The 17,130-nt window shown below is 37.1% G+C and overlaps 1 protein-coding gene and 1 long non-coding RNA gene across 2 annotated transcripts in view; both read left to right on the forward strand.

Moving 5' to 3' along the window:
* The window catches only part of LOC140157395 (solute carrier organic anion transporter family member 4C1-like), a 44,807-nt gene that overhangs the window by 26,665 nt on the left and 1,012 nt on the right, over positions 1-17,130 (forward strand). The window lies entirely within an intron of this gene.
* LOC140167535 (uncharacterized) lies at positions 1,457-7,195 on the forward strand. Its single transcript, XR_011861060.1, has 3 exons — positions 1,457-2,187; positions 4,683-4,813; positions 7,128-7,195. It is a non-coding gene; the product is annotated as an uncharacterized lncRNA (long non-coding RNA).

Raw genomic sequence — 17,130 nt, forward strand, 5'->3', positions numbered from 1 at the left:
AATGTTATTTAAGTGTTGACAAAATATTTGGCCAAAAATGTTTGCAAAAATAGTTTACAATGACATTTCGAAAACATTTTAAAAATATTGTTGTAGTGTGTTTTCAAACAAAACGTTTTAAAACGATTTCACGACCTTTATATAACCCAACATTTTAATGTTATTAAAACGTTTTTACCTAAACCAAAACCCAAAATATAACTTATTTAAAACGTTTTAAAAACTTTTTTGTGTTTGCTGGGTCGTTATCAAGAAGACTCGAGAATGTATGGTTGATGACCACTGCAAACAGCAGCAACTAAGAAGCGCCGATTATTCAGGAAGTTGAAAAAGAATAACACCAAGGAATACAAGGATAAGTTTACAAAAGCTAGAAAAGAGTATAATCGTGCAGAGAAGGTAGTCAGAAAGAGCTATAACGGCGAGTTAAGGAAGGAACTCTCTTATGGCAGCCTCAGCAGCAAGAAATGGTGGAACACTGTTAATACATTAGCTGGTCAAATTTAATGTTACTTCGATCAGGCTGTAACTTGCGGAAAATGATCACACCGGAAAGGTCATCCAAGGGTCAGGACTAATTCAAAGTTACTCCAATTGGGCTGTAGCTCGGGGAAAATGATCCCTGTCATTTGGGAAGTATAAAACCACAGGTCATCCAAGGTCAATAGTCAAACCATATTTGAAGTTACTTCAATCGGATTATAACTTGCTAAAAGTAATCCTTAACATTTAGATAAATAAAATAAAATAAATTTCGGTGATTTAACGTGCGCTACACATAAGTATCAGCACACTTGAACCATTATTCCTCTGCCATTAGGATAAATAAAAATCATTTCCGCTTCCACAAGTCCGCAACTGATGCGCAGGTGCTCTCAGCCGACTTAGATAGTTCCCCATTTTACACCTGGGTGGAGTGAAACAATTGGGAATTAAGCGTCTTGCCCAAAGACGCAATATATATATAGGTCGTATACACGCGTTGTTGTAACCTATGTTTTACCATAGACCATTTAAAATGGTCTATGGTTTTACACATTTTGTGCACTGTAATTATAAATAATGTATACGACCTATACTACAGGGTGTCCCAGAATGATCTATACCGGGAAAGATGGAATTTTTTAGGTATGAAGGGCATGTTGAATGGTCATATTGTTTCGCATTTTAAGTTCTACATATATTTAGCTTCCTCAGATTTTTTAGATTGGACGTTTCTAGTAGAAGTTATAGAAGATTGCGTAAAAATGGTGAATTCTAAGTTTTGACAACGCAACCTATTTTGAAAATCTGTAACATTACTAACCGTTCAGCACGAAGTTATTTGGAAAAAGTTATGCGGTATTTTAGTTGTGCCCTGCTCATATTTCCACTAAATAGCCGATATCTATCTATTATTTATGACATTACGAAGCAATCATTATATGGAATTAAGGATTTGTGGCCTAATCCCATTCTCTCTTTGGCGGTAGTTTTAAATATAGTTATTGTGGTGTGAGTCCATATCATTTGAAATGCTTGCAGAGGTCGAACTGGTTGTGGTACTGAAAGGCGGCTCCTCAATTTCTGTACAGCAGCGTGGATTTCTTTCAAAAACTTACTGGCAAACCGGCAGCTATGTTGAGACGCAAAGAAGATTCATTAGACGATAGTGTATAACGTAAAGAAATTTGACGAGCACGGAACTGTCAGGAATCGGCAGTGTGAATCTTCAGGTGCTCGTAAGACTGTACGAACTAGAGCGAACATTGCAGCTGTCCGGCAAGCTTTAAGGCGCAACCCCAACAGTAGTTGTCGTCGAAATTGCTGTGCCAAACATCCCACGTTCTTCATTTAATCGTGTCGTGCCATTTTTCAAAGGTATGCGAGTCGTTTTTCATCGATTTTGCATTATTGCATGCCACGCCAAAACAAATAAAGGTAGCGTGCTGAAATTAACAGAATAAGTAGGAGACATGTCCAACATTATAATGCTGGTATCAAAAATAGATACACTGCCCGTCTTCTATTTTTAGTTATTTTTGCAAACACGGTACAAATCATTCTGGGACACCCTGTATGTACCCAGTGCTACGCAGAACCTCGACCATATAACCCTAAGCGATTAACATACATGACACCAAAATACATCGGATGAGTCAGTCTAGCGGGAACTACCCTGCTCTCACATTAGGGATGGTAAGCATGGTAAGAGCTCTCACTGATTGAAAAGAAGGCACAGGGTTAATTCATCATTGTGCTACACAGCTATATGGGGCGGACTATATAGTATATATTATAGAAGGATGAGAAGGAGAACGTATCTCATCTCTGCTAGTATGCTGATATAGTGGGTATTGCTATATTGCGAATGGCTTTTTCGTGGGTATTGTTTTACCGTTTAGCCTGTGTAATGTGAAATTATTTATATGTAATGAGGTAGAGATACCAACTCTCACATCCGTGTTCCAATATATGTGACCGTTCACGGCGAATGAGCCGTAAATTCCTCCCCCGGTCAATTTTGTTTTATTTCATGTTTAACAAATATACATCATAAGCTTTAAAATGGTATATCATTTGACTTCAAACGATACCCAGAAGCGGGGTTATAGTTTGTTAAACTTTGCTCCTTCAACGACATTGAATACGACATTCGTACACATTTTACCCTGTAACTCAGAATACAATTTAGGGAATTTACGGCTCATTCGTGCTGTACGGTCACATATCATCAGTCTATAATCCTTTTCAGGTCAAGTATGTGTTGATGACGTTGTAAGAGGCTACGTTCATGGTGCAACATGCACACATATAGCCTATACGTACACACATACACGGATATATCAAGGTAATGTGGTATGTGGCAGTCCTACATTTTAATCATTAATGCGTGGAAAGCTTTGTTGTGACATTGTGTTAGCCATACTGAAAAATTATTCACTCTGGATGTCGTTTTTCTGCCATTTTGTATGGGTGTTTGAAGGAAAATATGCGTATTTTAACTCTGAGGATATATCAGTGAGGATTATTATCTCTATAAGTAAGCATGCGGATTTAAGGTGCCCAAAATATCTGTGCCAAAAGTCGCTTCCCCCTTTTTGGCAGGCCAAAGGGGGGCGCAAGCATTTTTGGCAGGTTGAAAGGGGGGTCAAGAGATTTTTGGCAGGTCGAAGCTAGGGGTCATGCGATTTTTGGCACAGATATTTTTGGCACCGTTTCTATATTACGCCCTAAAAAGGTATAGGAAAGCGTTCAAATATGAAAAGTTGACTGCTCGCTGCGCTCGCATTATATTTATTATAAGACAATGTAAGGTTTTAAATTCGGGTTCCCCAAAATCTTATTGTGTAAAGGAGGGGGCAAAGATTGTTGGCAAGTCAAAAGGGGGCAGCAAAGGTTTTGGCACGTCAAAAGATTTTTGGCACGGCCAAAGGGGGGCAAGCGATTTTGGCGGACCACATTTACCACCCTGGGGTACATATAATTACCTAACGCCCTGCACTTCATAATCTGTGTTTGTTTACTATGATAATGTTACAAAAGTAATGGTTGCATTTCAAGCTATTTCAGCACATCATCTTTTAAAGGATTTTTATTTATTGTAAGAGGCGCTCTCATAAGTTCAACATGCACAATAGTAACTCGGGGCCCTACTTAGTAACTCTAGACCCCAAGATAGTAACTCGGGCCCGATATAATACCTTGGGGCCCCAAGATTATAACTCGGGGCCACAAGTTGGTAACTCGGGGCCACGATATAGTAGATTAAGGCCCCAAGATAGTAATTTGGGGCCCGACTTAGTAACTTTGCGGCCAGACTTAATAACTTGGAACCCATGATAGTAACTCAGGGCCCCAACCAGAGTTATTATCTCAGGGCCCTAAGTTACTAAGTCGGCTCCCTGAGTTACTATCTCAGGGCCCGAGTTACTAAGTTGGGGCCCCGAATTACTATATCTGGCTATTAATACTATATTGGGCTCTGAGTTACTAAAGTCGGGCCCCTAATCAAGCGATTCATTGATAGGGCGAGTCATTGAGTGGGTGATTGGTCGAGTATTTGAGACGAGTTCGGTAAAATGAGTGAGTGAAATGAATGAGGGATGAGTGGGTGAATGACCCAGGTGAATGTGTGAAAAAGGATGGAATAATAATTGATTAATTGAATTGATTGATTGAGTACTTGAATAATTGATTGGTAATTGGGCTAGTGAGTGAGTGAGTGGAGTGAGTGAGTGAGTGGAGTGAGTGAGTGAGTGACTGACTGAGTGAGTGAGTGAGTGAGTGAGTGAGTGAGTGAGTGAGTGAGTGAGTGAGTGAGTGAGTGAGCCATATGACAGACTTATTCCAAAAGTAAATCAATCAATCAATCCATCAATCAATCAATCAATCAATCAATAAACCAAATATCCTCAATATCAAAATTTTTCTACATGTAAGACAGTCTTACACAGGTTTGCCATACGGTGATATCAAAACCGACACGAAGGCCCTCAAAGAATCTCATTAATATTCATAACTTGCTCTATGCGGTGCCGAAAAGTGCTTCCACATGTACATGCACACATACACGGATAATGTAGTGTGTGACAGCCCTACATTTGAATCATTAATCCGTGGAAAGCATTGTCATAATATTATTTTAGCCATACTGGATAACAATTTACTTTGGATGTCTTTTTTTCTGCCATTTTGTATAGGTGTTTGAAGGAAAATATACGGTGAAATTATAAGACTATATATCAGTGAGAGGATTATTATCTCTGAGATGAGAAGAAAGCACACGGATGAGTGTTGAAGCTGTAGACGACTGTCCGATTCAGCGCGGAAGGTAGGTTTCAGAGGTTTTAATTTACTGCCACAATAGAGTAACCAATGAAAACCAAGTTGATTATGGGCAATGCACCCTGTGTTATCAATTTACATCGTGGCTAGCTATTATAGCAAACGTATATGGTCGAATCCAACGAAAAGTGTACACGGCATGTTCAGGGCCATAACTTAAAAGTATTAATCAATTGACATTCGTTTTTATATTGTCACACCATATCCGCTGATAATAACATAAAAGATTCGTGAGAAACCCAGAGAACAAAACATGCTATACCTCAATGGCCGTAAAAAACAGATGAAAGGTTGTCAATTGATTTCCAAAGGTGTGTAAGGATTGCCTTTTCAATTTTTCACTTTTCCTGGACCATTTTTGAGGGTATTTTTTACTTCCTACCAATTTTTCATCCACTTTGAAAGTGACGCGTATGTAGGGCTGTTATATGACCCTTTTACAGACGTCGCTGTCACCCAAAACCCACATATTTGTTTACCTCCGAACACATGTTCTGTCATTTCCACAAAGTGAGAGAATATTTAGTAATATTAATACTCATGTTCCAAGCTTCAATACCTGTAAAGATTCTGCCTAATTACGCACATATTCGGACTCCATATAGCTTGGGGTAAATATAGAGTTTCACTCCATTCATGAAATCCCAACAATTGGTAAGATTCCGTGCCCTTATTTGCAATGGTGGGAATTTTGCCCACGGGCAGGGTACTTTTTGGTTGGGCCTAAAATTCAACTTATCTAAAGGTAGCATATAGCGCCATTAGGCGAATCTTTTTGTCACTGCATATGAAATTAATTAAATTCGATGTGTTTGTCAACAGAGCAATCAAAATTTAGAACTAAACGTCTGCTCATTTGAAAGAAAACTTTCGTTAAAATTGCCAGTTGGATTTCTTTGTCACTTTGTATAACTAATATTATTTCACTATTTTGTATCTTAATGAATAAAAAATCTAAATTTGACAGAAACCGTACATTGTGGCTTTAAAGGAACACGTGATTTAATTAGAGTTTCCTGTTCCTTTTCAACCGATTGAACAAGAATTAAACACGTAGCTTACTGCATTACAGGGTGATTCAAAAGGAAGTAAGCTCATGTTTGGGGATATCGCTTTTTACCTACAAATCTGAGAAGGAACCGGCTGTAAATGAAAATATCATTGTCAAACAAAAACAGATTCTGAACGTCTAAATTAAAAAAAATGGTTGTATTTACTTTCTGCATCAAATTTGAGGTTATTTATTCATTTGGAAATAAAGAGCCACCCATTTTGGTAGCTGCATGGTACATTATGGCACTTCAATTATGACGAAAATCGTTTAATGAAACTAGAGTCCGTGTGTAAATTCATCGTCTCTTTCGTCTTCAGTTTCCTACACAAGTATACTCATAAATAAGTAAGCAATAAGATATTGTAAGTTCATTGTTACCTACGAATACCCGGGTTTCTTCAATACAGAATGTAAACTTCATTTTCAAAATAAACTAGTAGACAAGCTTTCAAAACATGTTAATGACCGGCAGTCTAAAGCTTCAGTGTCCGGAACCGCGAACTGCTAGATCACAAATAAACATTGCTAGAGTTGCATTGCATATAGACCCTGGAAAGATCAGCAGCTCCAGAAGTAACCCCTTCAATGGGCAACATTTCCCAAGCAAGTTTAAGTCGGACCATCCAGAAGATTGTGAATTACACGAGTTATAAAAGTTATCATGGTTATACAACATTACAAGGAGATATCCATAAAACTGCAGCACCATATAGCGCCATATCAATCAATACATTCTACACGCACAGTAAAACTGTGTATGTGCAGCTACAAAACCCCATTGTTGACGTTATGCTCATTTTATGGGAGCAAGTAATTGTGAGTTGAGGCCTTATGGCTCTCAACCCTTGATATGCCTAAGTTAGTAAAATAATAATTACCTGGCTTTTTTTACCTCTTTTGTTACTGATCATGTATCGCAAACTGCAATTCGCCCTACTGAATATATATAAATTAATTAGATTCGCTGTGTTTGTCAGTAAAATTTGTTGACACATATTCTCGATCTTAGGACGTAAAGTTGTGACACACGTGGTAGTAATACTAATGCATGTGATCGTATCGCACATTCTTCTACATTTTTGTCTACTGGAAAACAAATGCTTTTTAAATTTATAGTTTATATAGTTATAATATATTTTCATCATTCAAATACATGCAAAAAGGAAAATCATGAAATTTGGCCTACGGAGAAATAATCTGCGATTGATCAAATTTTGTCTCATTTAACTAATATGTTTATACTTAGATAGTTTACAGACAAAAAATCTCATCGGAAGACAACACAGGACATACCAGAACACGATGCAGACGACATTACAATGGACCAAGGTAATGTTATGACTATACTTTTGTACAAAAGTCTAATAAACTAAATGAAAATATAGTAACTACATCAAATCGAGACAAATCAAATTAACGACTTGTTTTTATCTTGTTGTTTATGTACTGTTTATATGTATTCGTAGTCGATCGGGTATGAGGAAATCACCAGTGAAAATGAAAGTAGTGTGTGGCAGGAATGGTTTACCTATTTTGGTCCTTCTAAGCAATTCATGGTCAATTGAATTGCTTGAAGTAGACTGTTAAAATGGAATTCAACAGAAGAATAAAGCAAATGGTAACCTCCACGAAACAGTAATGTTTTAGGTTATAATAGTAGTTCTTTTATATAAATGCCAATTTTATAGTTTGAAACATTACACATTGTCTCATTGGCATATTGTGCAAAACAGGCTTTAAATAACCAACCAAAGCTTGCCTATTTTGCAAGTTCATGATATCAATGGCAGATATGCACTAGACTTGAGAAAAGGCAACTAATTTTTATGGGATACCACTATTTTGAAGTGTGAAGTCTTCATCTGAAAGTAAATGATTTATTTTACATAAATTTGTTATAATTAATACATAAATATATTTGTTCAAGAAGACAAAACACTCATAAATGGTTGATTTTCAAATATTCGGAGTGAGGCCAAACATACGCTTTATTTGGGCTAATCAGAGGTACACATGAAGACCTGAGGGCAAGAAGACCGTAAGTCCACTTGAACCCTCAAATGTATACACTAAAGTTGTGTATATTTTCGTATAGTTTGGTAATGTTTTATACATGTTCAGAGGCCAAAACAAATCTTTCACAACCTTTCGTGATGTTTTCATCCTGGAACATGTATTAAATTTATATCTAAATTGTACGTCAGAGGGTGAACAAATTTAGCAAATAAAGGTGCTTAAAAACATTCAATGACGTTTCCATTTTGTAACACAGCACTTTCTCAAATTGAATGACCAGCTTTGACCTTATTGACGTCGGCTGCTTCCTGTTGGTTTAAATAGCTAACGTAGGTGGTGCTGCCAATAACTGATCATAGATGTGCGGAAAAAGTAGTTCCTTCACAATCCCTGTTGAGAGTATTAGCCTGCCCCTCTTCCTTATCCATATTGATTCTTTCAATGTGTCTCCTTTTCCCCATGTTAGTTTTAATGACAAGCCCTGCTTATAAGGGAGGCACACAAAGCCACGACTTTTTTCCGGTGGTTTGAGATTGGTCATTGACTTTTGGCTTACTGGGCAAAAACGGTTTTCCTTGAACCTGAACCTTTTAAAAGACTAGAAGAATTTTCAAAAAACACGGCTACCAAGCGAACTTTAAACCACACAAAACGCTTAGAAATCACCTGGTGCATCCCAAAGATAAACGGGATACCAAAACAACAGCAGATTGCGTGTACGCAATTCCCTGCCTAGGTTGCCCCAAATCCTATATCGGAGAGACTTCCAGACTTTTCGGTACAAGGATGAAAGAACATAAAACGGAATCGGACCTGGCTTCAGAAAAACTATATACCAGGGCCCACAGAAAAACATCTGTCGCCAGCGCCCCTAAGAAATCCGCTCTCACGGACCATGTCGCCGAGGACAATCACGTGATAGGCTGGGAAGAAGCCAAAATAAGAGACATTGAAACTAAAAATGGAAAAGGAGACACATCAAAGAATCAATATTGCACCACCTACGTCAGCTACCAACAGGAAGGTCAAAGCTGGTCATTCAATTTGAGAAAGTGCTTGTGTTACAGCACGAAACGTCATTGAGGTATGTTGCATTCTTTTTAGGCTTTTACATCACCTTTATTTGGATTTGTTTGAGAACATTTTAGTATAATTTTAATGGACAATCCTGATGAATCTATTTGCGAACATGTATTAAATGTTTGTATTATAAAACCCATAAGAAACTTTACGTAACTTCAGTGTATACATGATCGGTCTTCTTGCGCTCAGGTCTTCACAAGAATGTAGAATATAAAATTCATGATGCAGTCATGTCTACAGTAAAATTCATCTCGACCTTTGCAGGATATCTTAACCCCATTAAAAGCTATTAAACCAAGATAACACTCATTGAAACAGCTCAACTGATTAAATCGGATCTTCTCTGGTTGTGCACAAGTGACTGTTTTCATGTGCGATATCGCAATAAAGCTGGTATTCATAGCTTCAGTTCGGTAACCGATTATAAAGGAAACGAAAGGAAACAATGTTATGTGTGGCTTTGTTCACGAAATCAGACAATGTCGTGCTTTTTGTAAACCAGCATTCTTGAAAATGAGCAACATAATGATTTTTGACTTAACACGGTTTAGAAATAATTTCTTCATATTTTTGGTGTTATCTGTCGTTTACATATCCTTCCTAAAACACCAAAGTACGAGTATTTCCAAACATCTAAATTTGCTAAAAATTTAGGACATGTTACAAAACTATATTGTCTAGAATTTTAGAAGATTACTTTTAATATTGGCATTCAGAACATTTTTCACACAGCGACGTTAACTTCAGGCAATGTACTATTACCTATAACATTTTGAACTAAAAGTCACCAAAATTACGAATATTTCCAAACATCTAAATTAGCTAAAATTTAGGACATGTTAAAAACTATATTTTCTAGAACTTTTGTGAAAGTTCGCTTGGTACTTTTTTGAATATTGGCCGGTTATTTTTCACACAGCGACGTTAACTAGTCATATCCCCATACTGTTAACGTAGGGCTATTTCACACAATGACCTAAAATAGTCACGCGTCAATGGGAAATAAAAGCACTGTTTTACGTATTGTGTATACATGTTGAGGAAAACGGACAGTAACTGCAGTATGTTTAACGTTATTTCAGGTTACCAACGGCGGTTCATCTAATGAGGACGAGTATGCAAATGAACACACCTGTGGCTGGCTGTCATGGCGTCCTAAATTTCTTAAAACATGCACCAACAGTCGATGGCTTCTTTTTTGTCTCAGTGGTCTCACCATGGCATCAGGCATGAGTATTAACGGCCTTACCAATGTATCCATTACAAGCATTGAAAAACGTTTTGAACTATCGAGCTCGCAAACTGCTCTTATACCAATTATGTATGAAATTTCTTCATCAATTCTCATTATCACTCTCGGGTATTTCTTTGCTCATGGAAACAAACCAAGATGGATCGCTTCTGGTGGAATTATCGTCGCTGTTGGTTGCGTTGTCTTTGCGCTTCCACATTTTTTAACAGGAATCTACGAGTATGAAACAAGTGTTGGCAATATCACCAATGTAATGTTGTGTACTAACGAAAATAATGCAACGTCATGTGAAGCCAACGAGTCGATTTCTGAAGCTAGAAATATATCAAGGCTATCCAAATATCTCTATGTTTTCATGTTAGGACAAATTCTGATGGGTATAGGCAATGCGCCTGCTAATGCACTGCAGACTGTTTACTTAGATGAGAGTGTCAAGGCAAAGAACATAGGAATATATTTGGGTAAGTAAATTAGTTTAAGTAGTTTTCTTTTTGCAATTTGAAACAATTAGAAAAATTAGTACGTGTCCTCATTTTGGACCATCTTTACCAATTTGACGTCTATATTTGCCTATCTAGCCTACATCTACTTAGAGAAATAATAACTATGCGATGAGGTCTGAATGATGCCATATTTGCCTCGTTTTAAATCGTTTAAATTTAAATTGCTATCGTTTAATATAATATTATTTATTTAACTTATTGATGATGCCGTGACTTATCTAATTTTATTATAGGTATTAATGGCGGAGTGCTCAGCCTGTCCGCTGCAATAGGATTTATTGCTGGCGGAATTATTCTGGAAGTACTTTTTACGGACTTCATGCATCTGGACACAAAAACGTAAGGAAAAATATAAAACTATTTGATAATGGGAAAGAAAAAAGCAAGGTACACCAACTTGATGTGGGGAAACAAGTAAAATGCAGACTAGACAGTACGCAGGGGACAAAAACAACAAATATAGGCATAAGAAGTAGACAAAGTTCGATAGCCACAAATTACCAGTTCCAAGGCCCACAGAAGTGCTGAACCTGCAAAAACAACAAGGATCACTGGTAATACAAAACTGCACTAGAACAAGTGATGAAAATCACTGTGCATATAAACAGACATGCTAAACCAAACATCCAGAGTAGGCACAAAAACAGGCAAAGTTCGATGGCCAAAAATGGCCAATTCCAGAGCCCACAAAAGTGTCAGGAAAACAGTACACTGAAAGTGATGAAAATCACTGTGCACATAGCAGTCAAACAACACCAAACTGACAAAAAAAACTTTAAATATCTTTGAGTGACATTAGTCCACCTATCCTATCTATTCATTCTCTTCCACTTCTATTGATTGATTTGACCCTTTTGACATTTACATCCTGTCAATTAGGATAACCCTGTTGTCCTGTGGTGGTGCTTATTCACATATTGTTTCCCAGTCTCACTTTGTAGTGAAGAACCCCCCCCCCGTTCATCTGTATCATGTAAGTTTTACTCAAGTTTATAATTATTTGGTGCTCAATGTTATGCCATTGAACTTGTTCATACAAAGTCATGGTACGCTTCTTATCCCGTGAACGGAAATATTCATATCCTTTTGTAACGAAAATGTTTGGACTAGAAAACAAACTCAATGACCTTCCCACGGCTTGTTTAACAAGTAGGCCAAATTATGATATTCTTTAAATAATTATATTGTAGTAAATAACAGCTGTTACCATTTTTGTAATCAAAATAATAATTGTCTTTAGGATGTTTCAAGTGTTCATATGAACAAAGGCCTTTTAAGAAAAAAAACAGAGCACCCTCTATTCTGAAATCTCTCAACCCCCTTTATCATATGGTTAGTCCTACTATAACAGGCACAAAAAGAAACTGGTCAGTTATAGTCATTCTTGATGTTCAACAACCTGATAATTTTGGATTATTCTGAAGTATACAATTTGCTAATTGGACTTTGCTTTCTCGCTTTCTCATTTGACACCCTGTTCGTGAAAATCGAGCAAGAATTGACCAAGATATGCACCTCTAAACCCTCAAACCCCAAAATCAAAAGTTGAAATTTTAACTATTCAATTGTGTCTGTTAGACATAAGAGTTCGCTTATGAACTGAGTGTGCCCCTAACTGATATATTGAATAGGTCAGGTTCCCAAACAGTGGAAACAAGCAATAGTTGTGCCTATTCCTAAGCAACTGCTCCCCACTATTGAAAAACTGAGACCAGTGTCACTCACCTTTGTTTTTGCTAAAGTTGCGGAAGGTTTTGTTGCAGGGTGGGTCCTCGATGATATTCAGCATAAAATTGATAAACGCCAATTTGGCAATGTTAAAGGTGTCTCGACATCCCAATACCTTGTTAGCCTTCTTCTGCATCAATCAAGGCGGAAGGAAATCACAATGTTGGAACGGTGGTCCTAACAGATTTTTCCAAAGCGTTTGACTTGGTCGATCATACCATCCTTGTTCATAAGATAATCCGCTTGGGAGTCCGTGGGTCCATCGTTCCATGGATTTGTGATTTCCTTCATGATAGGCAGCAATGTGTTCGTTTTAATGACACTCTTTCAGACTATGTTTCACTTCATGGAGGAGTCCCTCAGGGCACGAAACTCGACCCCATTGGTTTTCAGATTCTCATAAATGATGCTGCTCAAAATTCCACTTCTAGTTGTTGGAAATACGTGGATGACCTGACATTCGCAGAGAATGTAAATGGATCACAACCCTCCAGCTTTTTACAATCTGATCTTGATCAGTTTACTGAGTGGTCCAAGGATAATTTGCTCAAATTAAATCCCTCCAAATGTCAGGCCATCCAGGTTTGCTTCAGTAAAAACAAGCCCCAGGCTGGCGACTTGCGAATCGGTACAGAACCACTGTCATACGTCACGGAGGCTAAGGTCCTTGGCATTTATCTTCAGAACAACCTCAAGTGGGACATCCAGGTTAATAACATGCTTAAAAAGCCAATAAGAGGTTGTTTATGCTAAGGTCCCTCAAGAGGTTTGGCTTTGATAGTGAAGAGCTGAGTGTCGTTCACAGTGGTTATGTAAGACCGATTCTTGAGTACGCCAGTGTTGTGTGGCATTCCAGTATTTCTGTTAAACAATCCAAAGAACTCGAGTCTATCCAAAAGAGAGCCTGTAGAACAATCCTGGGAGGAGATTACAGTTCATATCATGATGACCTGGTTAGTTGTAAACTTGACTCCCTGTCTGATAGGAGGGTGGTGCACTGTCGTAGGTTTGCTGAAGAGCTGCCTAAAATGAACGAACACAGTCATTAATCCCTCCTACCAGACTTGAGAGTCATGGTCGCAATTTACGCAACTCCCACAATTTTTCCCAATTCCGTGCCAGGACTGAGCGCTTTCGGCTGAGCCCTATCCCATATTTTGTTAATCTTTTAAATCAGTAATCTCCTCTTGGGATTGTTCTTCATTGCCATGATTGCTTTTTATAGTCTGGTGCAACTGTTATAATATTTTTGACATGTTTTGAATTTAAGTATATTTTGATGTTTTTCATAGTGCAATAGTATTTTGGTTAAATTAATATTTGTGTGCAATATGGTGCTTTCCTGATCTAATACTTTTTTCCCTATCAATGCAATTTTTGATGTCTTTTAAGAGTTCTTAAAGTAAAGTAATGTAATTTGGCCGTTTGGCCACGTTATGTGAACAATAAAATACCGATAATAATACATTGTGTGATTTATGGATTGGCCCGTGGTGCTTGTGTGCAATACAACGATGCGTTCCCATCGAAAATTGCTGAAATTGCAACTTAAATGTAATCACCCCCCCATACACACACAAGTGTTTGTGAACGGTCCCTAATACAGCTTTGTTTTCACTGTTTTCTTAACGGTAACCTAATTTCTACGTGATTTGACATTCTGATTTCTTATTCTATATAGCCTTGGTTTGAATCCTTCGGATTCTCAGTGGGTAGGCGCCTGGTGGTTAGGTTTTTTATTTTGTGCAGCCGGAGCATTGCTGTTTGCTATTTTCATCAGTTGTTTTCCACCACAAATGCCAGGTAACTATGATAACTTGAACTATGACATGCATGAGAATAACAACTAACTATAAAACGAACAATATAAAAAAAAAAAAAAAACGTCTGAATTTGGAAAGAATACTTCGAAGAGATAATTGGATATTACAAGTGGAAAATATGGCATTCCAAAAGGAGTGTGGCATTATAGAGAGTTATGTTAAATGTTCGTACTTATTGTAATACCTACTTCCCAAACAATTCCAAGTAATACGGATTTCAACCTGAATTCCACAACTCTCTTTGCCTGGTGATAAAGAGTCTGGAATCCAATATCATAAGACCAATCTAAAGGATAGATTCCGGGTTCCACTGTGATAGCCTAGGGTGTATTTTTCTCTGAGAATAGCCAGGGAGCCATAATGTGTTTTGAACACCAGGAAATGAAATATTTCTACACTGGTTTCCTTGTACAAAGTATGACCCAATAATGTGGCTAAGTTAATGAAATTCTTTGTGGGTTTTCTAAAGAGTGTTCTATTATATATGTGACATTTCCACAGGTTCTGAAATCTATTGCAAAGAAAGACAGGGACAGGAGCAGAATGTGACTGGATTGGAAAGAGCATCTCAGCCAGAGTTTGGTGTTACCTTTCGTGATATACCAGCAGCAACTTTGGTGCTATTTAGAAACCCTCTTTACCTGTTTGTAATATTTACCAATATTTCTGATATATCGTGCTTGGCTGGAGCTGAAATTTTCTTCCCCAAATTTCTTGAACTGCAATTTGCTCAGAGCGCTGGTGACGCTGCTATTACCACAGGTATGCTACTACTTGAAATAATAATAAGTCGTATTGAATAATAATAATAATAATAATAATAATAATAATAATAATAAGCCGTATTTTTAATTTAGTCAAAAATACCATTGAATGCCGATGATCTGTGAGATATATCCATCAAATCTTCCTTGCAACTTATTCAACAGTATATCGTTCTAAAATGTAATTAGTTTTCTTTTTTCTTTCTCTTCCCACTAAGGTATTATTGCGACTGTGTTTGGTGTTACTGCTTTGTTTTTTGGCGGTTGGTTGATAAAGAAGTTTGACCTCACAGTCCGAGGAATGTTAAAATTGTGTCTTGGAAGTAACATCGCCTGCGCATTCCTGCTATTCACCACCTTCATGCGTTGTCCTGAGATACCTCTTGCTGGTGTTAGTGTGCCGTATGATACTGGTGAATATCAGTAAGTTTATGATCGTTTGAATGTTAAATGGGTGTTAAATGGCTGCATGATGCGCAACTCCAACCTTGCTTTGCTCTCCCTACCTAACCCCTCTTTCTCCCTGCATGCCCTTACCTTTCTCCTGCATGCTACTTACAGAGCTGTATGTGTAAAAGAAATACTTGAACTTTTTTAATACTGACACTGTGCTTCCATAAATCCTGATCGACTAATATCTAATATGCACAGTTTCGTGATACCCATTAATCCATTATAATTCCTAACTATTTCCCTAGTTTGCATGATTTTATACTTTCCTGTCTGACAGAATTTAGTTAGACTTGAAACACTGAAGTGGATCTGAGAGATCTATCTAGATCTATCTAGATCTATAAAGATTCTTTTCCGAATTTAAATAAATCTACCCATTAAGAATACACAAGGGAAAATTAGAAGCTGTCAAACACAGAATATTTTTCTTGTATGTTACTGGGACACCAAACCATTTTCAAGTTTTAGGAAGCTGGTGAAAACTGTTGAATTAACTGCTAAAAATACAATTTTAGAATTGGCTGTGAGGCCACTTTCAATAATAAAATCAAGTATATCGTATTTGTTCAAATGGCTGATGTAGATTTTAGGCATGCATAAAACCTCAAAACAAGCAAAAAAGTTACATTTTAACCTGTTCCGCACTAAAATCAAGTTATACATTTAAATTCATTATATTTTGCAGTGCTCATGATATGTTGCAATTGACACACCCGTTCATTTGTAACTTTTTGCATCATACCTTACATAATTACAGAAAATGCGCCAAATATGAGTATTTTACATCGTGTGTAACTGGGACACCAAAATGTTTGTGTCCCAGTTACTTCGGACTTTATGCAAAGTACACTATTTAAGTAATCCAGATGGTCTGAAAATAACAGCTTTTTAATAAAACAATGTTTACAGTTTGCAATATACCTTGTTTTTCTTTCCTGTTTTTGAGGCGTCGTATGGACGTGGACACAAAACCAAAATTTTTCACTTGAAATTTATAGTGCAAAAAGAAATTGCGTTTCTTAATAGTAACTCTATGCTAAAAAAGTAAGTTTCAGCCTTCTGCTAACATAAAAATAGTATTTTGAACCCCAACACACCATAATATTGAACGTAGCACTCTGCAAAATGTGCCTATTTTTTATATCACACCATTTGAAAATAAATAAAAAAAAAAGGTCATAAAATAAATCAAAGACAAAGTAAAATGTCGCTGTCGCTGTTACTGTTAAATACACCTACCGGGTACTTCATTTTGATAATTTAAGTACATGCACATCTTGTAGATATTTTAAGATAAATGGGTCGTAAAAGCTCATTTTGGCAGGACACCATTGGACCCCTAATAAATAGACACACCAAACATACCAATTAATTTTTAATAAAGACTTTCAGAATCTGCTCTTTTCAATGATATTCTCATTATAGCGGGTTCCTTCTAGATTTCGCATAAAAGCGCTAAAAACATGAGTTTACTTCATTTTGAATCACCCTGTATATTGCGATGTATTTGTGAGAGGCACCAAATATTATCTTCTTTTTCCGTCTTCTTTTTCTAATTCATAAAACAGAATATCCAACAACTTGTTTGATTTAGAGGCCCCATGTAATTCCTATTGCAACTGTTCTA

This window comes from Amphiura filiformis, chromosome 1, assembly GCF_039555335.1.
Source record: "Amphiura filiformis chromosome 1, Afil_fr2py, whole genome shotgun sequence".
Taxonomy (NCBI): Eukaryota; Metazoa; Echinodermata; class Ophiuroidea; order Amphilepidida; family Amphiuridae; genus Amphiura; species Amphiura filiformis.